The sequence below is a fragment of the Falco biarmicus genome, chromosome 5, assembly GCF_023638135.1.
Source record: "Falco biarmicus isolate bFalBia1 chromosome 5, bFalBia1.pri, whole genome shotgun sequence".
NCBI classification, from domain to species: Eukaryota; Metazoa; Chordata; class Aves; order Falconiformes; family Falconidae; genus Falco; species Falco biarmicus.
Window position 1 is genome coordinate 50,283,926 of NC_079292.1, and position 24,838 is coordinate 50,308,763.

General features: G+C 36.5%; 1 long non-coding RNA gene across 1 annotated transcript; it reads right to left on the bottom strand.

Moving 5' to 3' along the window:
• Window positions 1–19,419: 19,419 nt before the first annotated feature.
• Window positions 19,420–24,141, bottom strand: LOC130150423 (uncharacterized). Its single transcript, XR_008822225.1, has 2 exons — window positions 23,572–24,141; window positions 19,420–23,072 (listed from the first exon to the last, which is right to left on the bottom strand). It is a non-coding gene; the product is annotated as an uncharacterized LOC130150423 (long non-coding RNA).
• Window positions 24,142–24,838: the final 697 nt, after the last annotated feature.

The window sequence follows — 24,838 nt, forward strand, 5'->3', positions numbered from 1 at the left end:
ATAAAAAGATCCTTGTGGATATAAGAGGTAATGTGATAGTGAATGTCCTCACAAAAATAAATGTTCATAGTTTCTTTCCCTTCGCTTAAACACAGCTGGCTCTCCACATGCATTTAACTGATGCAGCTCTCTGATACCATCCAGTAAAACATTTTTCTCTAGTAAAACATGGTAGCTTTCTAGGAAAAATCTAATGATCGTAGTCACACTCAATTCTTTCTTCCCAAAGCGTATCACCTTTAACATTTTCTGGAGATCATTCTGGCAATATTTCTGCTACACAAGGGGACAGTGTCACCTGTATGAAGATTCCAGTGTCTCTGCACGTGACTCACCTACTAATGATTTGTTGAGGCAGGAGTAAAACTTCTCCCTCCAGTCTATAGCCATCTACAATTCAGTATAAAATGCCTCCATCCATTGAAACATACTTATTTAAGAATTTAACGTTAAGAATACCTCTCACACAAATGTATGATTAGTCTTCAGCCATGCAGCTCTTCACTGGCTCTTGGGGGAGAACATACATGCTGTCAATCACCAACTTTGTGTCAGATTCAATTGACTTGGATCTCCTGAACCACTATTGAGAAACACTGTGACTTTGAAAAAGTTTCTGAAAATGTAATAACCAGGGAGGCAAAATAGTGAGAAAAATATCAGAGAAGACAGATACACATTGAAACAAAGTAGGTTATTTTTTTTCTTGGTGCCAATTTATCTCATCCTAATGGAGACATAATTGCACACAAGAAGTGTTTGCTCCCTTCCATTGGCTAAAGGGGGACTGAGATAACTGCCACAGATGCAAAGTCTACAGTATAGGAGTGTAACATGAAGTGACATCAATTGACCCTGGATATTTCACAATAGGCCTGTCATTTAAGCATTTGAATTTAAAACAGCAATGTTTTTTCCCTTTTTTACATTATTGATAAAGGTTCAGGGAAGAGTAAATAGCATTAAATAATAAAGCAAATAAGAACTTTATATTTTTAGAAAAATAGATTTTAAGCTCAAATCAAAGATAGACTGAAGTGTAGGTCTCTTATCAAAGGAGACCCATATGTAAATAGAAAAAACTATCCGAATGAAACAAACTTTTTTTTTAGTGTTTTTCTTCTGTATTGAGTGTATCCTTTGATGTCTGCCCTTTGTGGTTTCTAAATTGAACAGATGAAGTAATATCTATAAAAATAGAATATGAAATCAAGATTTTTACCTCTTCACTAGAGAAAGATACTTTAGGAAAAACAAAAAAGGTAGCTTCTGTATGTATCTTTTTAGAAAGCATTTTCCCTGTGACACCACCCTTATAAAAGTGGAGAAAATTTTCATACTATATTCAGCAGTAAATATTCATACTATATTCAGCAGTAAAATTAAAAGCAAGTTTGAAAAATTTAGAAGTTGTCCTTAGTGAAAATGTTTTAATACGATGAGAAAAATTGAATATTCAGTGTTGTACAGTCCAAATGCTGAACCAACACCAGAAAGGCTCTACTTAATTAGAATCTTATTCACAATAGAAAAAAGAAATTAAGGAATATTATTGCTTGAAGAAATGCGTCAAAGACGGGAAGGGAATATTGGTGGGGAAAGTGCCCTGATATTCAGTAAAGATGCAGCCAGGATGTGTGAGTATATTTTGAGGTATCGTATCAATGGGCTTGACCAATTATTAGCATACTGTATACTAAATCAAATATAAAAATGATGCTTGACAGTATGCAATGCAAACACACTGATTTAGGAGGTGAAGAAAATTTTGGGGTTTATCATGGGAGATAGCAGAGGAGGACAGCAAACTGGATGTACGGGTCAAACATAAAAAAACCAAACCAAACAAAACAAGATGATCATAAGCCAAAGAACAAATACAACTGAGAAATGCAAGTTGAGTATGTGTAGACAGGTGTGAGATGTTCCTTTCCTTGGAACTAGTAAACTCAAAATATATCCTGACCCCTTGGGTTGAGAAGTAATGGTGCAAAAAATCTGAAGGAAATGAAACCACATTTTATGGCTTCTGTCTTTTCCCCTTTCTCTTTTCTTGTTCTTTTTCTATGCAAATTGTTCAATGTATATTTCCTAGCTTAAAGTATCCATGGCATATAAATATTACATTCTTTTGATTCTTGGTCCCAGAGCAGAACAGCTTTGCTATAATAATATGTAATGAACTAAAGCAGCTCTCGGGCACATATAGCTGTTGTTGCAAATGTGATCTGTGACTCTTCCATTTCTATTAGGCAAGGTGTAAATGTCCACAGCTCACTTACCGTGTTTGTAAACCCTAGCAGTTAGAACAGTTTGGCAATCTGTTTTCTCTACTTTTCAGTCCGGTCTATTAGCTAATCTGGTATCCCTTTAAACATGGTCTTTTGACTTTCTATTATGTGCATTCTCTAGACTAAAGAAGCACTCAGTATGTTGGGATGGTCAGAAATGCCTCAGTTACTCCTTTCCAAAGACAACATCACAGAATATGGACAGGACATAAAAGATTTACAGAAAAACCAAGCAGAGTATGCTGTTAGGTGAAGTGCAGACACAGTACAGAACCAAACACACTGACACAGGCTGCCTAAGGCACCCAGCTCCTATCATTTACACTCAGAGAGATATGCTGAAATGCAAGGTATTGAACTGCAGACTACAAGTGATATTACCATGAATATCTGGACTTTTCCAGGAGACTGAATGATGGACAATAGCTGTGTTTTCATTAGTCTTTATTCTTGCCTATATGGCCAGGAAAACCCTGGGATTCCTAGAGGCAGTACACACATGAAAAGGCAGCTAGGTATGAGTGGCACATTGATATTCTTGATTTACCTCATTTCGTGGATAATGTCTTTCTCTTAGTTAAGTACAAAGCAGCTTAGAGGCTTAGGAGGTGGAAGAATTGATCTTCGCTGCAGGAACAGAAATAAATAGCCAAAGACAGAGAGAGGAAGGAAGTCCATAACCTGGCATTGCTAGTCGAACTGCTGTACTGGGGAAGCACCCCATTGCTTTCATTTCCCTTATCCTCTACACCTCTGAAGTGGACTACAACTTACTGAGTCGCTATGGCTCTGCACATCCAATTGTTTTGAATTACATTTTCATTATCAGCCAAAAGCAGAAATCAACAAATTCAATTAAAGTAAGCTTGCAGCTCACGCTTTGGATTTATTTATTTATTTCAAAATAATCAATTTTATTTTGTTATATGTGTATATACACACACATATATACATTTGTATGCATGTATACAGTCAATATATAGTCAATGTGTTATGGGCATTGCATATATATGTATGGGAGGGAATACTATATATACACACATAATACATGCATACTTATATAATGTCTATAGTGCATTTACTTTTCCCTTTTGCAATTTGCCAGGAATCTTTCAAATATAATAATCTACCCTTTCTGCCATGGGGTTCCCCTAATTTATTGAGAAGTACTAGAATTTCTAGCTAAAGGACTAGCTAGTCCACAAACTTTCAAGCTAAATAAAAACCTAGTAGCACTTATTTAACACTGACTTGTTTTCCTGCCAGAAATAAATGGTTATAACTTTCAGATTTATTAGTTTAGTTCCAAATCAACTTGGGGGATGGGGTGGGGGTGAGGGAGCGTGTGTGTGCAGAAATTCCTTTCATAAACTAGAATTAATATGGAAAAGCATGTTACTGCTAATATTTTCTAAACCTCATGCTATTAAAGTCCTTTGAAACCACTGTGAGATGCCAAATTTGACAAGAGGTTGCCTAGGCACAGCTCAGACAGTCTAGATAGACTGAAAACTGTGTTGCTAGTATAACACTTACACTTACATACTCTGTCAACAGGAGTGTTTATCCAACAAGAATCACAAATATTTCAAAGAAACACAAATTCAAGGGGAATACCACATGCATAAATTTAAGATAGAAGCAATGCAATAGTATTTCAACTATCACATTAATATGTGCTCTGTCTTTGGAATATTTTTTATATTAATTACTTTAAAATGTTTGTTACAAGTCTCGCTAACTAAATTTAAGCGTAGATTGCTTCAAAGTAGCTACTCGGTCTTTTTGGCATTTCAGATTCCCAGCCTACAACTTATCCATATGATCTTTCACACAGCAGAAGAGCTCATATGGACAGAAAATGTTATTATGGGAAATAAAAATAATTAGTTCTGCCTAAAAAGTAACATACATTGAAAGAAAAATAATTGTCAGTAGATATATGTTATTGAGTGTCATATACATGCATATGTTACTGTTATGGCTGACTTTTCTGACCTAAAATAAACCTCTGTTACTTAATACTTCCTCTACCCATTGTTTCCTGATGTGAAGGCACCAGAAATCTCTTGCTGCTTGTATAAGTGAAAAGATAAGAGAAGCAGCATCATACAAAAACGTTTGCAATGAACATTCATGAAAGTATTTCTCTTTGCTCTCCTTTGCAAAATTACATAATTAGAGTCTTTTCCCCATTTTTTTTCTACAAAATAATAAGACACAAATTCAGGTGACAATGTAAGCAGTTTCTGGAGGGGACATGATATTTCTACTATGTAAGATCTAGTGATGTGTCTGAAATGTCCAAGGAGTTTAAATGTTTCTGGTTTATGCATGATAGATGTACATACACAATTTAAGCCAAAGGAGAAAAGAATATATCAAGATCTAACAATATAAAAGTTGGCCTTTTCCCTCCAAGTAATCATGTGAAATACAGCTTATTTGAATTTTGCAGCTTATAGGGAATATATGACCAAAAAGTAACATGTGACTAAGAGACCAATGTATGCTTAGATCGTGCAGTCACTATATTCTTCTGATATTTTTTTTTTACATCATAGATCACCTACTTAAAGAGAAACAATTGCCAGGGAAATCTTTTTCCTAATGAATAATACAACATACACCATTAATTTTTTATACCAGGAATTGATTTTAACACAGACAATATGGATGTGCATATTTATCCACAAAAACATATTGCTGTGAAGGTCTCACAGTGCTTGAATTAGTGACTGTTCTTTGAATGACAGGGCTGGCCAACCAAACCCAAGATGTATCACATTGGAAGAAGGGAACTGTTGGGATTAGTTAAATTTGACAAAGTTGTTGTAATTTTCAGAGAGGAGGTAAATGAAACTTTTTAACAAAATGCCAATGTCTGCAACCCTGTCCAAGGCATCCTGTCTCCAAAGCTAAGCTGCTTTGAAGATAGTTTCCAATAGTGTATCTTCGCTTGCCAGGCTAGCGTAGCACCAACAACGAAGAGCAGTTGGTTTAATAATACAGAGGTTTAAGTACTTCTGAAATTGTCCAGTTATCCTCTAAGATACCGTATTCTTCCATTTGGACTTGAAAATCTTCTTTGGTTATGAGTACTGCTGAGAAATGACAAGTTCATTTGTTCTAACAGTACCATGTCCTGGGACTTACATGTCTTAAATTGATGTTTCTTCCCAGGAAAAAGTGCAGAATAAATGTTCCTTATCCTCACCAACTGAACGTATAAAACATGTCAATGAGTCTTTGCCACTATGTGTCCAACTAGAGTTGATGTGTAACAACTCCCTTAATGTTTCACAGTGTCGAGCAATCATTGACTCCTACCATATGTATCCCCTGCACCCTTCTTCTGAAATACAATACCTGGACAGGCTTTTTTGAAGTCTTACCTGTTCACTTCTATTTTCTCAGATTCCCAGTCCTTGAATAACATGTCAGCAGTTCATAGCATGTTAATCTGTGCTATTCCATAGCAACCATGCTAAATACGGATCGGTGTCTGACTGCATTCTTCTTCAGTATGCATTTATTAGTCTGGTTATTTTTTTCCACCAGCCTATGTCACTGGGTTATAAGGAATAGCAGTTACATATCAAAATCCGTATTTCACTGTAAACTGCCTGAATCATGCCCACATCTCTCAACAAATAGACCCCTGTGAATATACCATGGCTGAAAAAACCCAGAACTAATACACATCTACTCTTCATGTAGTAGAGGGAAAATAATATAATGTAAATTAATAATTCCTGTTTATACATATTTTCTTTATTTACTCACAGTTTAGTGTATATATAAAGTACGAAGTTTCCTCAACATTGCTGTTTTTACAGATGAAACTAGTATCGCGTGGGGTGGGGGGGATCAGAATAGGAACATGGCATGCAGAGAGACGGTACAAGCTTGCGACATCTCTCCAACACCAACAAAGAATCCTCAGTGCTGTATGGTATTAACTGCGGTACAGAGAAGTGCAGCTTTTTCAGATAATTTGGGAATTGGTATCTGGAGGCTGTCAAGCAAACTATTCCAGAGAACTTCTGTATTCTTCTGGCCTGCACAGGGATCTTCTTGGAAGACTCCTATGGTATATAGTCCTGCAGAGAAGAGGGTTCCAGAAGAGCTAGGTGATTTTCAGGGATCACCTCCTACAAAACTAATGGTCCATCCTGATGAGTAAGAAGTCAAGCAAGGGTGGCAGGAAGCCTTCGTAGGTAAGCAAGGAGTTGCTTAAAAAGTCCAGACTTAAAAAGGAAACATACAAGAAGTGGAATTAGGGTCAGGTCACATGGAAGGAATAAAAAGACACTGTCCAGTTGTGTAGGGATGGCATTAGGAAATGCCCAGAAGGAGTTAAATCTAATAAGGGGCATGAAAGGCAACATGAAAGGTTTCTACAGATAGGTAAGCAGCAAAATTAAGACAAGGGAAAACATTCCCACAGCTGAAAGGGGTGGCACACTCAGTGACAAAGGACATAGAAAAGGCTGAGATATGCAATGTCATCTTTGTCTTGGTCTTTACTAGTTAGACAATTTTCAGTAATCTCAGCTCCCTGAGGCAGGTGAGAAAATCAGGGTCAAAGACAACTTACCGTTGGTGGAGGAACAACAGTTTAGGGAGCACTTAAACAAACTGCACCTACTTAAGTCCATGTGGCCTGATGGGATGAACCCATGAGTCCTGTGGGAGCTGGCAGATATCACTGTGAGACCACTCTCCATTATCTTTGAAGGGTCATGGCTTCCTGAAGACTGGAAGAAAGCAAATGCTACTTAAGGAAGGGCAAAAAAAGGGGACTCAGGGAACTGTAGGCTTGTCAGCCTCACCTCAGTCCTTGTCTGGGAGCATGGCAGAGTAAATCCTCCTGGAAACCATTTCCAGGCACATGAAGGACAAGAAGAGGATGGAGAGTATCCAGTACATATTTATGAAGGGGTAATGATGCCTTACCTACCTGGTAGCCTTCTACAATGAGATGACTGACTTGGTAACTCAGTGGATGTTGTTTCTCTTGACTACATTAAGGCTTTTGACACTCTTCTATAGTACCATTAATGACAAACTGATGAACTATGGCCTAGGCAGATGGACTGAAAACTAGCTGAACTGCTAGGCTCAAAGGTTTGGGATCAGCAGCATGAAGTACATTGGAGGAAAGTCACTAGTGGTGCACCCCAGGAGCCAATACTTGGACAAATTCTGTTTAACATCTTCATTAATGACCTGGACAACAGGGCAGAGTATACATACCCTCAGCAAGTTTGCTGATGATGCAAAACTGGGAGCCGTGGCTGATGCACCAGAAATGTTGTGCTGCGATCCAGGGGGACCCGGGCAAGCTGGACAAACGGGCCAACAGAAACCTCATGAAATTCAACAAAAGCAAATGTTAAATCCTGCACCTGGGGAGGAATAAACCTAGACACCAGTACAAGCTGGGGGACAACTAGCTAGAAAGCAGCTTTGCAGAGAAAGCTGTGGGGGTCCTGATGGACAAGAAATTAGACATGAGGCAGCAATGCACCCTTGTAGGAAAGAAGGCCAAAAGCCTCCTGAGCTGCATTAGGCAAAGTATTGCCAGCAAGTGCTGCCAGCAAGGAGGTGATACTTCCCCTCTGCTCAGCACTAGTGAGGCCATACTTAGAGTGCAACTCCCAGTTCTAGGTTTCCCAGTACGAGAGATGTGGACTAGTTGGAGTGAGTCCCATGCAGGGCCATGAAAATAATTAAAGGAGGATATGACATACAAAGAGAGTCTGAAAGAGCTGGGACTGTTCAGCATGGGGAAGAGAAGGCTCAGGCAAGTCTTAACCAATGTGTACAAATATTGGCGGGGTGGGAGGGGGAAGACAATGAAATTGTACTTTTATTCATGATAATCAGCTAAAGGCCACAAAGTGAGATACTGGAATTTCCACTTCAACAGATGGAGAATTTTTTCCACTGTGAGGGTGGTTGAACACTGGACCAAGTTGCCCAGGCATGTTGTGGAGTCTCTATCCTTGGAGATACTCAAAGTATATCTAGTTCAAAGATACAAAAGACTGGACACAGCCCTGGCTAACCTGCTCTAGCTGACCCTTCTTGAGGAGGGGACTTAACTAGATGATCTTCAGATGTCCCTTCCAACATCAACCATTCTGTCATTATTTGGTGCTAAGGGCTGGAAGCATGTTATCCTATTCAACCTGTTCTGATAGTTTCAATCATTCGTCAGAGTATATTCAACTGACCAGTAGATTGGACAGTTCACGTCCTTTTTCATCTGATACTGGTTATATTCTCTGTTTGGTTTAGGTTAAAACATGCCACTGTAAAAAATAACTTTGTAGTTTGCTTATTTGCACTTTTTGCAAATTTCTTAAAAATCATGTCTCCAACCTACTTTCATTTTCTATCCGTTTTAAACAACATCAGCACGTGGTTTATAATGAGTTTCAACCAGTCTTAGTTAAAGACATGAAACTTTCTTCTATGCATCTATTCAAACCCATTATATGTAACTTTATGTATTTAGAGGTACTGAAACAGAGTAGGAGTAATATGACCAAATCCTAACAAGCAAAAAGTAAGGAAGATAAATCAGGCCTGTTCTCTTCCATTTTCTCAAAGGCCAGGTTGTCCAACATATATATAGCCATTTTCAGTGAAGGTTTCAAAGTACAGTAATAAATATATTGGGATGAAGTATACTTTCAATTTTCGTTAGTGATCAAAATACCTAAATCTCTAAATTTGGTCTTATTTCTTTGGAATGGAATTGCACGCCTCCCTAGAAGTACCTGTGGAGAACTACATTTTGTACTTCAGCTGGACCGAGAATTTGAACTTGGGTAAGTTTTCGTTTTCTCAGTGTCTTTATCTGCATTGCATGTGCATGGGGAAGCACTCCTCAAGAGCATTCACAAGATGCTGGGTTAAGCAATAAAACTGAATAAAAATTTCCAGGCATAATCTGTCATTCCAATGTACACTCTCCTTGCCAGTTAGGGCAGACACCTTTGTGGTGATATCAGCTGAGCTGTGATCTACATATACACATCCTGAGTTAATCTCTTCCAGCTACCTTTTGTTCTCTGGTAAGAGTTTCTTTGTTCTCTAGGAGACATTTTTAAACTACTTAATTGTTTTGGACCTCTGAACCCTTGATGAGGATATCCTCCTGACAATAGCAAGCACAAACCTTGGTGCATAGCCAGTCCAGTAACAGCAGCTCTTTTACTTTGCATTACGATACATCACTTTAAATTTGTTATTCACCAATGTACATATTTCATATGTTCCTTTAGGAGGGATGTGCACCCTACAGCTTCTATTGTTTTAATTTTTTAGTCTATCAGTAGATAAGATTGTTGCCTCTCCTGTATTCCTTCATTCATTATGATTTCCATGGTCTGAAAACATCTGATTTGGGGTTTTTATTTTAGGGATTAATTCCAAATCTTCAGTAATCCATCCTGCTGTAATTGTCTACAATGTCAGGTGTTGCAAATAACAAGACTGGGGGAAAGTAAACCTCTCGGAGATTGTATAAATAAAGGTGTGGTGGGTTGATATCTACTCCACCATGGACCTCCATGGGCTGCAGAGGCACAGCCTGCCTCACCATGATCTTAACCACGGGCTATAGGGGAATCTCTGCTTTGGCACCTGGAGCACCTGCTCCCACTCCTTCTGCAGTGACCTCAGTGTCTGCAGAGTTGCTGCTGTCACGTATTCTCACTCCTTTCTCTCTGCTGCTGTTATGCAGTGCTTTTAATGTTTCTTAAATACGTTATCACAGAGGTGTTAACAACATCACCAACTGGCTCAGCTTTGGCCAGCAGTGGGTCTGTCTTGGAGCCAGCTCTGTCCCATATGGGAGCAGCTTCTGGTGTCTTCTCACAGATGCCACCCCTGCAGTCCCACCACCACTGCCAATACCTTGCCACAGAAACCAAATACATTTGGCCACAATCCACCACTTACCTGTCTAGACAGTCACTTCAGACTTCAGCTAGTGCATGATAGTTCTACCTTGAAAATATCTGTACTTGGTCAGATCCAAGTCATAATTTTGTCTTCCAAAGGCCTTGGTCAGTACTTCTTGTGTTTGCCAAATTATCATATTCAAACACACTAGTCCCTTCTGCCCGAGTTAACTAAAACTTTGAACCCTGTCAGTGTTCCAAGATACATGACAGTCAAAAATAAAGCTGCCTCTTCCCTTTCAATTGGCCAGCCATGACCTGTTAGCCATTTCTTACAACTTCCAATAAAATCAGTGCCAATGTTTAAGTCCTAGTGCCATGATTCATATAAAATACTCCCTTCTTTGTTCTTAAAAAATGTTTCTATATCTATATTTGCAGTTCACAAACTCGTAACACACACATGAATATGCACACATATACATTTATATATAACTGGATTATGTTTCACTAGAAGAAAAGTTTTTACTCAAGAGAAATATATATGCTAAGGTTTTCCTTCTTGAATTAGTCCTTGTTTAGTGTCAAGATCTCCGTAAGTGGAAAAATGTTCCAGAGGAATAGCTAAAGTACATGGTTAAAGTATGAAATAAGTGTGTGAGTTAACTTGAACATCTTAGACAAATTCTTAACTCAGCCAGTTACACCTTCTATTATGCTTTCTGTTTCAGCTCCATCTTTTTATGTCTGAGTGAATGATTATGGAAAGTGAAAAGAAATATTTGTAAAGTTGATTGTAAGCACAACTTTGGATTAAAGGTTAAAAATATAATTAAAACTTGAAAAGTACACAAGGGGTTTGACATAATATTGCAGAGGCAAGTTTATTTCTGATAGTTCCTAAATTTTAAGAGCATCCTTGTGCAATCTAATAATGATATATGAACAGAGGTGCATATAGGTGGATAAAATACAAAGTAAAGATGATGCTCTGATGGAGTCATGAAAGCCCTATTTGTCCTAGAATTCAAAATGTTTTAATTTTAAGACAGCTCAAATTGAAATTGGAAGTGACAACAGGGGCATGCTTTGTGTTTAAACAACAAAGGCAATGTTAGCTTTCGGAACAGAGAACTAGGTACAAACTAAACTAACCGCGTCTTTAAAAATATCAAATACAATTCTAGGAAGTTTATCAAAAGTATTCATTCTTAAAACAATTAGGTATAGAACATCAAAGAAAAAAATCTTGCCAAGATTTTAATTAACTTCTGCAAATAATGAAACCTGAATTTCATTTAGCCATTTTTGATTTGCCTGTTGCCATATTATTACACCTAATAAATACATTCACGTACATACATACACTTGTCTACGTAACTGCTTGTGAATAAGCAATGTAGCTGTGGCATGACTGTATTTATTTTCAAAATATAAGTCATGCCATCTAAATGATTTGGATTAATTTTCACATTAAATCTATATTTCCATTTCAGTTGTCCCATATAAAGAATTTTTTGCTTTAAAGGGGAAATCATTAGACATTCTTCAATTTCTGCAATTACTTTATTCTCCATTCTCTAAAAATATCCGTTCTCTCACATTGACAGTAATGGGACCATGCTAACACAACTTCTAGACAACTTCCTGAGAGAAAATTACTATTATATTTGAAATAATAGTATTACTACTTACTACTAATACCATTATTCTAAAAAAATTCCTGTGCTGTTAAGTTTTTTAATTTTTTCTGAGTGAAACAGAGCTTTATTTCATTTACAACCAGGCCCAATAATGAAATTATAAAGCAGTATAGCAACTAACTACAGGTTAATAAAAAATATTATATTGTTCAGTATTTAATTAAATATTAACTCAATTTAATTAAAGTTTTGTAAGAAGAGGCTCAAATTTTAACACTTAGGTAATGGTCATTAAGAAATGAAATATTTTTGGAGGAGAAAAGATAAAGTATATATCAGCACAGAAACATGGCTTTGCAACCTGCCTTTGGCTAGGTGACTTCATCCATCTGTTCCTCTGTATAATATCTTACAGTAACAACTAAATTAAAAAACAAAGAATAGTCTTTAAGCTTATAAATTCTTTGTTTCCTATAATCATATTGCTTTTGGTCTTCACAAATCCTTAAGTACTTATTTTAAGAAAAAAATCTTAATTAAATTTTTCTTTCCTGGAGAACAACCAACCATCCAACCAAAAGAACTGTAATGTTTCTTCATTCGGAAACATTTATTATTGTAAAAATAGTCATGTTTTGCTAAAAAGCTTAATAAAGATCACTGAGTGCAGGAGATAAAGAATTTAGCAATGTCAAGAATAATAACTGATGTCCTTTCTTACAAAATGAACCAATAATAAGTAAAGTGCTTTTGGTTGTTTTAATGATTTTTAAGACATATGGTTTTGGTAATAATTAGTCAAAATCCTGAAAATAAGTTTCCCTCATATCTCTTCCTTCATATTTCCATCCCACTTTCTTTTATTCTGTTCTTGTAATATTTGGTAAGCCATCATTTGAATGTGAAAAGATGATTTAAAGTCTTTTTCTTCCTCTCATCTGTGCTGGTATCTATGATTTCTTTTTTGTCATTTTGCTAACTAAAAGTTATGTCAGAGCGTAGCTCTTCTGATAAACACCATATATCTTTTATATGTCCAAGAGAATGGATTCCATGTAATAAGAAATTCTAGTGTTTTAAATCAGATTAAAATACTGTTCAGAAAAACACATATTCTCAGCTTTTAAAAATTATTATTAATTTACAGCATAGGATTTTTTTTAACAAAATCATCAGATAGAATTCTGATTAAATCCCTCATATTTCATGTGATTACTCCTTTTCCCAATACATTCAATCACCAGAATTTACAGAGAGAAGCAGCAGGTGAGAAGAAGGTGAAATACATAGAAAATAAAAGGAAAAATAAAATCCCAACACCCCAAAATAAGAATATTTGTAACTGTATTTAATAAAGTACAGTGTTTAAGACCAATAATTTAAAAACCACTTTTATTTCAAAACTTGGAAAAGCCAAATTTATCTTTCACTCTCTAAAAATAAAAAGAAACCACCACCTACCCCATAATTAATATGTAATGCAAAACAGTCTCAGCTCTGTTGTCAGGCTGCTCATCTCTGGAACGTCATTATGTGCAAAGCACAACACAGCCTCCTGTGAGAATTTAGAGGCTCAACATACTGGAAGTAGTGAAGTCCTCACGTTTTCTTAGTAAATGAATTTATTATTCTGAGGTATCATTACACAGCCCCAGCCGCTGGCCTAGATGACTCACCCTGTAGTTGTGGCTGTATCCCCAGAGGCCGAGGCCCACCCGCACAGACAGCACTGGCTCCCCTTTCAAACACCTCTGGGATCAGCGCTCAGCTGTGAGGAGTTCGTCACCTCCAGCCTCCCACAGGTGTGCTGGTGACAGCCATCCCCTTCCCATCTGGAGGCACCTTCCTCCTTTCCTTCAGACACCAAGGAAGTGGAGAAGAGCAAACTGCTCTTTACGTCCACTCCAGACTACCCTGAAGTTGAGCAGTAAGTTAAACTGCTCCAAGAACAACAGACAGCTTTTATTACGATTGACCTGTCTGTAAAGGCAATTAAGCACCACAACAAATAACCAAAGGAGGTTGTATAATGTGCCCATTGTGCATGTTTAAGCACAGGCTAGAAAAATTGCTACCAACAGCTTATACATTATTGATTCTGCCTTAGGAAAAAAGACTACAGTAGTTACTGTTTCAGGAGTCCTTAGAGATTACTTTCTATGACTCTGTGTAACTCACATATCCTTAATAGCTTCAACTGTGGCTATTCAAGTATTCCTGGAAAAACCCTGCTCATTTGAGAAGTCACACTGAATAGAGTTCCAACCAAATTTTTTTGTTGTGATTTGTGTTTTCTTTTTAAATACCATACATATTGTAAAATAGATATACCTAAGATATGCAAAAAGACATAATCAAATATGTGAAAATATGTGTGGACATTTATTTTTCAGTGATTTTAATCATTAAATTTATAGAGATGATCAACTGTGCTCAGAAAAAATAAAAGGTAGCACTGATGTAGTGATGTAATTGGAACCGACATTCTTTTGTTGGCAAACTATAGATTATGCTTGCAGAGTACTAGAAATTATTTTGAGACAATCAAAAAGCTTTTGACAAAAACCAAAATAAATTTAATTCAAATTATCAAACTGAAGTGAATGGCATTTGAAACCTCCTTCTTCAGTTTCAGTAAAGGTTTTGGAATTTCAGAAAGTTTCACTTTAAAATTTCAATAAAAACATAGAAAGAAAATTGGAATCTTAGAAACAAGAACTTAAAACTTTTATTTTCAGCCTGCCTGTAATTCTGCATTGTATTTTTCGGATGTTCCAAGCTCAGTATGTTCCCTGTATTGAAAATATCTGTAAACTTCCTGAGGTTAATATAACTATTTACATGCTTAGTTCATGAGGGTTCCTACATATCTTTTTAAATTGTGGCCTACAAGAAGTAGCTTTCATGAGAACTATTTGCAGATTACTGGTTTTGTGTTTATTGTGGGCCTAATTCATCATTCACTAAAATGTACGCTCCCCAGTGACCCTTCTACAAACCAGAAAAATTCCTGCATCCTTTAGAATATAAAGTTTAGAGAAACTGGTTAGTGGTTTTAATACCATTTTCCCTTGAAATTTCTTAGAAAGTAATTTATCCTAACAATGTTAACACAATCTGATTAATGCACTGCATCAATGAATTACTCATCGAGAGGCATGAGCAAAATGTGATTTGTGATCTCTGATGCAATGATTGCTTAATATGAAATACTGAAGCATTCCTTGGAAGCAAACAATGGTCTACTTCGTGTTAAGTGAATGTACTAACCAACCAATTCACCATGATTCATCTAATACTTTCTTACCAGACAAGTAGAACAATGCTGGTAAAAGAGGTAGACATTTTTTTCCTATCCCTTCCATTCCCTCTGTTTACAGGTCCTAACATTTTAAACCTTGCAGGGCTGAAATGTAAGTTTGTTGGTGAAAGGGGAAAAGGCCATGACAGGTTAAAGAATACCTTGAGTGAGGATGTCCACACGTGGGCCATGGCACTAGAGCAGAGCAAGTAATAAGAAGAGCCTAGCTCTGCACCCAGCTGAGACTGGGGAAAATTAGAGGTCTGCTCCCCTTTATACCTTGTAGACAGACACTATCCTTGGAACATGACCTCAAAGCTAGTGTCTCAAACTAGTATCTGAGCAATAGTTAACATCATTTCATACCGGACTGAGGATTTGTGTTTGTATGCCTCACACCAGATGAATGTGGAACACCGAATTCATCAACGTGTTTCAACGTTTTTTTTGTTTTGAACATAATCTTCTGATATCAGAAAATTATGCCTGCTTGCCCCTTGCCATTAATTAAGATTTTATAAAGAATGTATTTTGTTTCCCTAAAAAAAATAACCCTGTGTAGAATACTTGTCATGCTTAAAAGCACCACAGAAGAATGCCAGGAAAAATCAGGCAAGACTGCATGTACAGTGGATGGTATTGAAAAAGTTGCCTAAACTCTATCTGCACTTTTTAGATGAGTAAGACAGACCTGACATATGCACATACCACAAAAAATGAGCAGATGAAATGCATATTTACTGCTACTGGTATTAATTTCAGTGTTGCTTTTCAGTTAAAACTTCTGATCAGTATTTCAGTCAATGCACAGATTCTGTTAGCAGAACATTAGAAAATGCTTTATAAAAAATGTAAATACTAAGTTCTGATTCTGTGTAACATTAATATTAAGTACATTATTTGATTAAATGGCCTGTACAGGCATTTCACATTATCTCACAAGTCTACCAAATTCATTGTCTATTTTAAGTGGAAATCATTAGCTTGAGTCAACAACCCTCAATGGCTTTACACCTGATGCAAAATCTGCAGAATGCAGAGAAGAGAGCAAAAATCCAGCTGGATGGCTTTTGATGTTTGATATACTTAATTTTTTCAGTACCCAACAACAAAATACATTATAATAAATAAGAGTTCAACAATTTTGAAAAGTACTTCTAGAAGAAAAATCAGACCAGAGCATTTAAGACAAAGGCAAAATTAAATGAAGGATACCACATACAGAATCTGTAGAAAAAGCAAGATCTGAAAACAAAGTCCTATATTTGCTCAAGTAAGATTTGGATCCACTTACAAAAAAATGTAATAAAGTTAGTTGAAATAAAAGGTTGCTCTATCCAAAAGTTGAAAGAGGATGAGAACAGGCCAAAAAAATAGATATTTTTCAAATTCATATAGCAAAACCTTTTGAAGAATGAAACTAATGTTCTATCATTTCTGAATTTCTACTCAAAGAGGGTAGACATACACGGTCCGTAGCGATGCAGAAGATAAATATTTATCAAAAAAGAGCCTCACCAGCAAAACTTGGAATTTCACATCTGTTGGGAGCTGAATCAAAAGAAATCCTGTCATGCAACGAGTGTTTCCTGTAAAAGTGCAGTATGAGCCAGGTTCTCTGTTACAAATGTCATTTATATGCACTAGGTTTGGCTACACCCTGCTCTCAGGGTCTACTATTAGTTGTCAGACAGTGGCACAGAAAGAAGCATTTTGATGGTAAGCACCAGGTAATTTTGTCCCACAAATGAGTACAAATACATAGCCTAAAGAAAAAAAGAGGGGGGAAAAGGCAAACCATGCCAACAAAATCAGTGCCAGCTGGTCTGCTAAAAATATTCCCTGAAACTGGTTTGGGAGTTGGGACTACTGAGAGTAGGGCAGGAGCGGTCACTCCTCACCTACACAACTTTAAGGGATGCAACACAAAGACAAGTAAGCTACACGCACCTCTTAAGAACATCTACTTTACTATTTAAGAAAAGGAAAAAGTCTAAATATATCCAAATAAATTTGAACACACACAAAACCAGCCCTGAAGTCTTAGTTATTACTTCTATGACATTTTATGAATGTGCCATTCACAGACATCTTCCAACAGACTAGTTTCATAATGTCAGAAAAAGAATTAATCCAACCTCCTGCAAAAAAGAGATGACCAAAGTTTACTTCTCCATAACTATAGCACGTCTTGCCTAAATGCTACAATTAAAAAGCTTGTAGCATTAAAAGCTAACTGTAGTCTTGTTTAAAAATTATCCATAGAAAACGTAAAATTTATATGCCTTTAACAGCACTTAGTTGAATTCTGTATCACCAATAAGTAAGAATCAACAAAGTCAGTATGCTCCAGATGCTCCATTAAACTAAAGGTTGATTTTGGTATTGTGTCGCAGCTTCTTTCTTCCTTTCAGTTGTTTTGCTACTGCTCATAGCTTGCTGATGAAAACTGATCTCAGTGCTGAAAGTGCATGAGCTAAGATTGTACAGTACAGTAAATACCAAAAAATAGCAAAATACCAAAAAAAGGTTTAACCTCTTTTTCATGATCTATGTTTTGTGCAAGGCTGGATATTCCCGATACATTTTAAAAATGGGAAAGGGAGCAAGTCTCCTTAGGAACACAAGCTCAAATGTGCCCATGGCCTGAAGGCTGAGGACTGAGCGCTTCAGTGCCTTAATGACTTGGGGCTGTGCATGTGTGTAGTAACAGAAACCTATGCCACAGGAGACCTCGACAAGCAGAAGCTTTGGTTGCTGTGGAAGTGAGTCTTGTGCACGTGAGGAAAACCTCAGCATGAGAGGACAGAGTGGTAGGGTTACTGAGGAGCTGCATTTCAACCTTGAACCCTTCACGCAGCAGCCAGGCATTTAAGGACCTCACATGCTGCTCAGAAATAGGTGAAAGCATGTATCTTCTTGGAAGTGAAAGTTTTGAAGTCAGTCAAGTCTTTCTGGAAAGACTGCAGGTGGGAGAAGAACAAATCTCATGCCCTTTAAGTGGGGAAGGGAAGGAAATATGTGGGAAAAGCTATAACAGCATAGAAAATAGAAAAAGCCTTGGTTTTGCTTTGATTTTTAAATTAACTGTCTGGTAAACTGGTTTTGTTTAAGGTAAATCTGAGAAAGCACTACATCTACTTTTCATAGTTGTTTGAACAGGGATGGATGATAAACTGTCTGTATCCTTTCTTTCAAAGACAGAAGCATGCTAGTTGGGCTACCAACACAGTGGGTAGAGACATGGGGCGAGAAGTAAACTCTGAAAAAAAGTGTTTCAACATTGAAAAAGCACTGATGAATGAGGATTAGGACATGCTCCTAGGTTTTGGATTAAACCTCTGCTGCTCAGAATAAATGTCTTAAATTAGGCGCAACCCTGCAGAGATTTACCCTGCTTTGAGATCAGCCACCCCAGAGCAGCAGCAGAGCAGGTGGTCAGGGCTGCCTGCACCTATCTTCTCATGCATGTGCCAAGGCACATTGGTGAGCAAAGCTTTTAGCATTACAGCGTCAAACCTTTACTGCAATACAAGCAGGAAACACTTTTAAATAAAAATTGACACGGCTAAAATTTTAATAAAGACTATATAACATTGATTCAGTATAAATATAAAAATGCGTTTATGCCTCTTAGAAAATGTCAAGATAGACCCTCACCTGGCATTTCAAATATATGACTTCTGCTGGAAGAACCTGTTAACCAATGGGAAATAAAATGACAAATTATGATAATTAGGTTTACATTTGGCTTTTTTCTGAATTACACAATTATTATTCATTTTAGCATAATGCAATTATATCCCTTAGATTGTCATGCTCTCAGAAACAAAAGGAAGACACACAAGAAGTTTGGATGAGGATCAGACTAAATTTTCCAAAAAATCTCTTCAATAATTATAAAAAAGAAACCCTGGAAACTCAAGGACCTAATCTTATTTTTAAGCATACATTCTCTGTGTTCTTTGGTATTGTCATTGCTTCATTGTGATCTTATAATTGATTCATTGCTTTGGTTTTGCTTTTGTTTTGGTTTGGTTTTTTTGACATGTAAAAGATGCATCTGAAATATTTTTTCTATTTCTTTAAATTTAACAAATTATTTCATCAACCACTTTTTCCATATTTCCTGAATAACCGAATAAAGTAGTTCCTACCTTTGTTCTGTATTTTTTTATTACCTTAACCAGTTAAAATGCCTTTAGAAGACAATCCTGTGCCTATGATTTACTTTTCATATAGATTGAAAGTCAGAACTATATATCACATTAAAAAACAGGAATGTAATACAAATTGGTACATATATAATATAATACAATAGATAGTACAAAATAATGCATTTTCCATTCTTTTTTATTTATAAACAGTTTTTAATTTTGACTGTTATTATCGACATGTAGCAAATCGCGTTATCCTGGCCTACAAGCTAGAGGGCATAGAAACAAGAAAAGAAAGGGAGAGATCTGCATAGCTTATTCTTCCCTAACTTCATGTTACCCACAATACTGATTCACTCCAATGTTTTGTAAGGCTTTCACTACCATCTCCAATACATGTATAAAAAGGCACTATTTGCATCTTCAGAAAAACTGAATTCTACTGCAAACTTTCAGTCACTTCATGTACTCCCTCCCCCATGTACTACACTAGTAATTCAGCACACATGACGATACATCAAGGGATTTGTCTCAACATCATTCAGCTGGCTCTTTAAAAGTTCCTTTGTTTAACCTGCAGCGGGAGCTTCTTAATTCAAAGGAGTAAGATGGCAAAATAATTCAGGAAGAAAATAAAACATGCAGGTTTAGACAACTTATTTTCACTGCTGCATCAAGATCTCAGTAAAATTATAACCACTGAAAACATATAACCTAATGTTGCATTGTTCTGTGCAGAAAGATTTCATATGCAAAAACCATCAGTCTTCTATAGGCATTGTTACTTTCACAAGAGTATCTCCAATTTAAACATACACTCTAAAATAAACAGAAAATGGGATGGAAATTCCTACCATTTCTTACCTCAGAGTGTTTTCAGGAAGCACAAAATTAGAATGAACATCCTGGGTCACAAAATGTAGCTCTTTATTATTACAGGTTTTTTGAAAACTGTTTCACAGCCTTAGCTTAAAATAACATTTTTTCCCTGCCTCCCCGCCACCCCCACCCCCCAGCTTCTCCTTTAAAGATAGTCCCTAAACATGTTGTTCTAGTAGAGACTGGACCTTTTGCCTCATTTCCAGCCCAAGTTTATTGATAATTGTTTTCTCCCTTTTTGTTCTCATACAAACATTGCTTTTAGACTAAATTGCAATTTTTCTTCCAGTTTTTATCCTCCTACTGAATATTTTGATAACCACATTTGTTTAGCCTCAGATAACAAGCTCTAGCTCTTTGCAGAAGATAAACCCCCTGCTTTTCCTACCCATCCAGAGAGATTTTGTGTAAATTGTTTGATTTTTAATTTACTGATCTTGGACATGTGTAATAAAAACAAAGTAAGTATTCCAGATGAGCATCACCAGTGTCTTGTAGTAAGAATACCTCTTATTATCTTTTCAACAGTCAGCTCATTTTTTGGCTAAATGACTTCAGCAATTTATAACCTTGTTGTTATGCAGAACAGCCAACTGCATTTCCACCTTAGTTCTTTGCAAACTTCTAGCTCTCTACAGAAGTTTGATATCCGTGCCAGGGTGCATCATCTTATATTACTGAATTTCATCCCATTTCTACTAATCCAGTCCTAACAAATGATTTTTATTCAATACCCTACCCTGCATTTACAGTGTTTACAGATTTATATTGTCAACAGATACAATCACCATTTTTACTGTATTTCTACCAGGGCCATTATTGACCATATTAAAGTTCAGTGCCAAGTTCTTTTAGGAACATCACTAGTAACTACTGTGCTACCAGATACTGCAGGGCTGCCTGTTGCTCTTTCCCTTTTGGATAGCTTTTATCCACCCTCCAATAACTCCATTAATTCTTGTAATTTGTAGTTGAAATTAGTTTCTCCAGAGCTGAATTTCAGAAAGATGGTATCAAATGCTATCTTCACCTGTAAATTCAACTATAAAATAGCATCTCAATCTACATAGAGAACTTTATCGTATTTTACTTCTACCTTTCTCTATATTTAATTTGTCCTTTTAATTATCTTAGCACATTTGTGTATAAAAATCTGCCCTTTGCAAAACCAGACTTGAATAACAGGCTTACTTATTTTTTCCATTTAATTTAAGATAAATCACTCTGAAGCTTTTTTCCTCAAAACTGGTTTTTTTGTTTTGTGGTTGTTTTTTTTTACTCCCAGATCCTCTCAAATACTCCACAATTTATCAAAACTCATTTCAATTAATGTCACCTTTTTCAGGTTCACAGCCTATCCAACTAACAGTTTGCTGGCCAGCGTACATAGAAATATCCATGCCTTACCATATTCTTAGCATTTGTTCCCTACCTGTATCTGCAAAGCTGAAGAACCCATAACATTTATCTGTTCAAAAACATTACAGATAAGATCTTCATCTATATTTATATATCCAAACCTGGGGTTACAATACATAATTGTTCATTCTATGTTACTCCAATCAAAACTTTTCTACTTTTTCCTCTAATGATTTTGAAGTTAAGAATAATATTTCTTATGACAAAGTTCATTTAGCTTGCTACGGAGTCTCTGACTGGGTCTACTGCCAAATGTTTAGGGGAAGAGCTTAGGATAAAGTTTAGGAATCGTGCAGGTACATGGTGTTTTTTTCTCTCTGTATATCATACCAGGTTTTGGGAGTTTGCACACAAGGATCTTTCTAAACCAGAAGTTGCATCTATTTATCTGTGTTTAATGATATTTCATACATCTTCAATTTCATCAGTGTAACTGTTTGGTTATTGGGATCTTTTATACCTCAGCAACCACAACGTAATTAAATGTGATTGTTTATTGCAAGACACAATTTGTGAAGACATCCTTTTTACCAACAAAGTCTTCATTCACTTAAGTCCCCCATCCTGGTATTAAAAGAAATAAAGAAAAGTCACTTCCTGTTCACCTTTACTGTAAATTGCATGATTCTTTACTGGATCTCTTCTACCCTGTAAAACCCTTGCATAAGTAATGCATGACCTTTGCAATACCTTTGCAATAATTCAGTTGCTCTTCTACTTCTCTGTACCTTTTCGAATTCTACTGCGTATGCCTGGAGTTAGCCCAAACGGTATCTGCCACAGTAAAATGACTTGCTTCAACCAAAGTGGTTGGGCAGTAACGTCCTGTTCTCACAGGGACATGACTGCTGAAAAGCCTGAAGCAGGCAATATGCCAAAGGGGTGACGTACCTCTGAATAGTGTGATCACCTGCAAATGGGAATGCTGAGAAGAATTATTTTTTTGCATTGAATTATCATTTCCCCTGCTGGAGCTCGTGTCCACTACCTTTTGCCATGCATCACCAAGGAGAATCTGACTCCAGCTGTGCAAATACCTACAGAGTTGAAGACTCCAGTAAGAAGTCCCTATATGCCTCTTCAGGCAAAACAAAATCAAATTCTTCAGCCTCTCTTCACACATCATATGCTACAGCCTCAATCACCTTCGGCACACAGTGGAATTCCTTCTAAGAGCAGCTGCACCGAATTAGACTCTGTAACCCACTTCCAGTCTCTGAAAGAGGATGCTTAGAAAAAGACAAGTGAAAACCAAGTTGGAGGTGATATTTCTCTAGCATGTACTCAAGCACCCAGTAAACTGGTTGTATCTTTGTGTTCAAAAATCTTGGATGATTCCCCCCCACCTTAACCTTTCCCAGTCATGTTGTACCTGCAATATTCCAAATGTTGCCTTGGCAGGGCTTTCGGTATTCGTTGCAATTCTACATACTGGTTCTTCAGGTTGTATGCATATAATTACCCTGAATTAAAATTAAAAATTTGTGAGTATGGGATTTGTCATTAACATTTAAAAGCAAATTGCCATTTTTCCTCCAACTATGCAGTCGCAGAAAAGCAGTAAATTCTTAAGAAGAAAACTGCAGTCCTGGAGGGATGTTATTATAAAGATCATCATATTTCAGTAGAATTCAAAAGCTTTCTAAGACCTTAGATACTTCATTATTAGTCCCCAATATATAATGGAAACGTCATTTTAATTTATTTCCTAGTTTAGATCATCACATACTTCTATGATGATAAGATTTTGAGGTCAGAGGCCACATCTTCCAGCAGTGTTATTCACAGCACCGTAATTTATCCTGTCATATGGAGAACTTGGGCTGGATTGCTGCTGAAGATTTCTGTTTTTACTAGCCCTAACTGTACCAAAGTTGCTACTGGGACTACAAGGAAGACTGACTCTAAATTGCTCAATGTAAGACAGAAATATAGAACAATGATAGCTAACTTCATCCTTACCCACAGATCAGCTGGTTTTGATACAATCAAAATCAAAGGATCTTGAAATCTTGTTCCAGTTTAGCTTGTTGACTCCACCCTCTGCTCCTCCTTTTAACAAGACATTTACCAAGAGGTCAAGTACAAAGATAACAGCCTTCACCTCTGAAGTGCTAATGGACAGCAGATGAACAACAGTCTGCAGAGTTGCTGCCCCTGGAAGCAGAAACTACTACGTTCTCAAAACCCTGCCAGACCTTGAGCAATAAATAAACCCAATCATTTAAAGATAAAACAGCAAAATTCAGTTATGTGGCATTATGTTCTACATATTATACAACTCTATATATTTATTTATGTAGGCCTCTGCACTTAGCTGATCATTTGTGTGATTTATGCAATTGCTTCATACCAGGTAATAATCTGAAGCAGTAACTCGGGTCATTACTGCCTGGTGGTAGGTATTTTTCTGCATAGTTGTTCCAAGTAGCAATAATAATAGTTTTCAATAATAAAGCGAAATGAACACTTTTCCTAGTGAATTTTGAAATAATTGTGTTCCAGTTCTTTAGCAAAGACTTGCTTATGCAATTTAAAATATATATTTATAAAATATGTATGTATTAAGTCAAAAGTAAAAAACAGAACACTGAAGAGGCTTATTAGTAATGTATATACAAAGACCTAAATCCCTTCAGTTAGCTTCTCTCCTTTTTCCTCTTTAAAGCCTTTTGTCCTGGAACACTGCCAGTGTGAGAAAGTACCACTGCCACAGAAACAAAAAAAACCAACACAAGAGAATAAAAGAAAGAAAACCTAAATGTATTTAAGAAATGCAGAAACTGTGCTACTGAAATTCAGTCTCACCTTCAATCCCTTTATAACATTTTGTCTAGAGATGAAGAAGGAACACTATACTAGTAAAAACAACCTTATGAAATGGTGTTTAAACTCTGAAGTCAAGAGGGTCAATAATTGATGAGTTAAGTTTGCTGTATTTCCTCATTAGTCAGAAGTCTCTTAGGACACCCGGACACTAGAAAGCCTAAGATACAGTGTTTGGTATTTACCTTTAAAACAAAAAAACCTAGTTGTCTTCTTGCATTTCAGTTGCTTTCTGGTTTATGGTTTTTTCATTCTTACAGACAGCAAGATAATCAAAAGGTAAAGTCAATGGAAAGAGGGTTCCATTTGTTATTTTTATCACAAGATAAACCAGTGCAAATAATTGGAAAATCCTTGGAAAATTCTTATGCATCATTTTAATTTCTTAATCTTTGCCATTTCA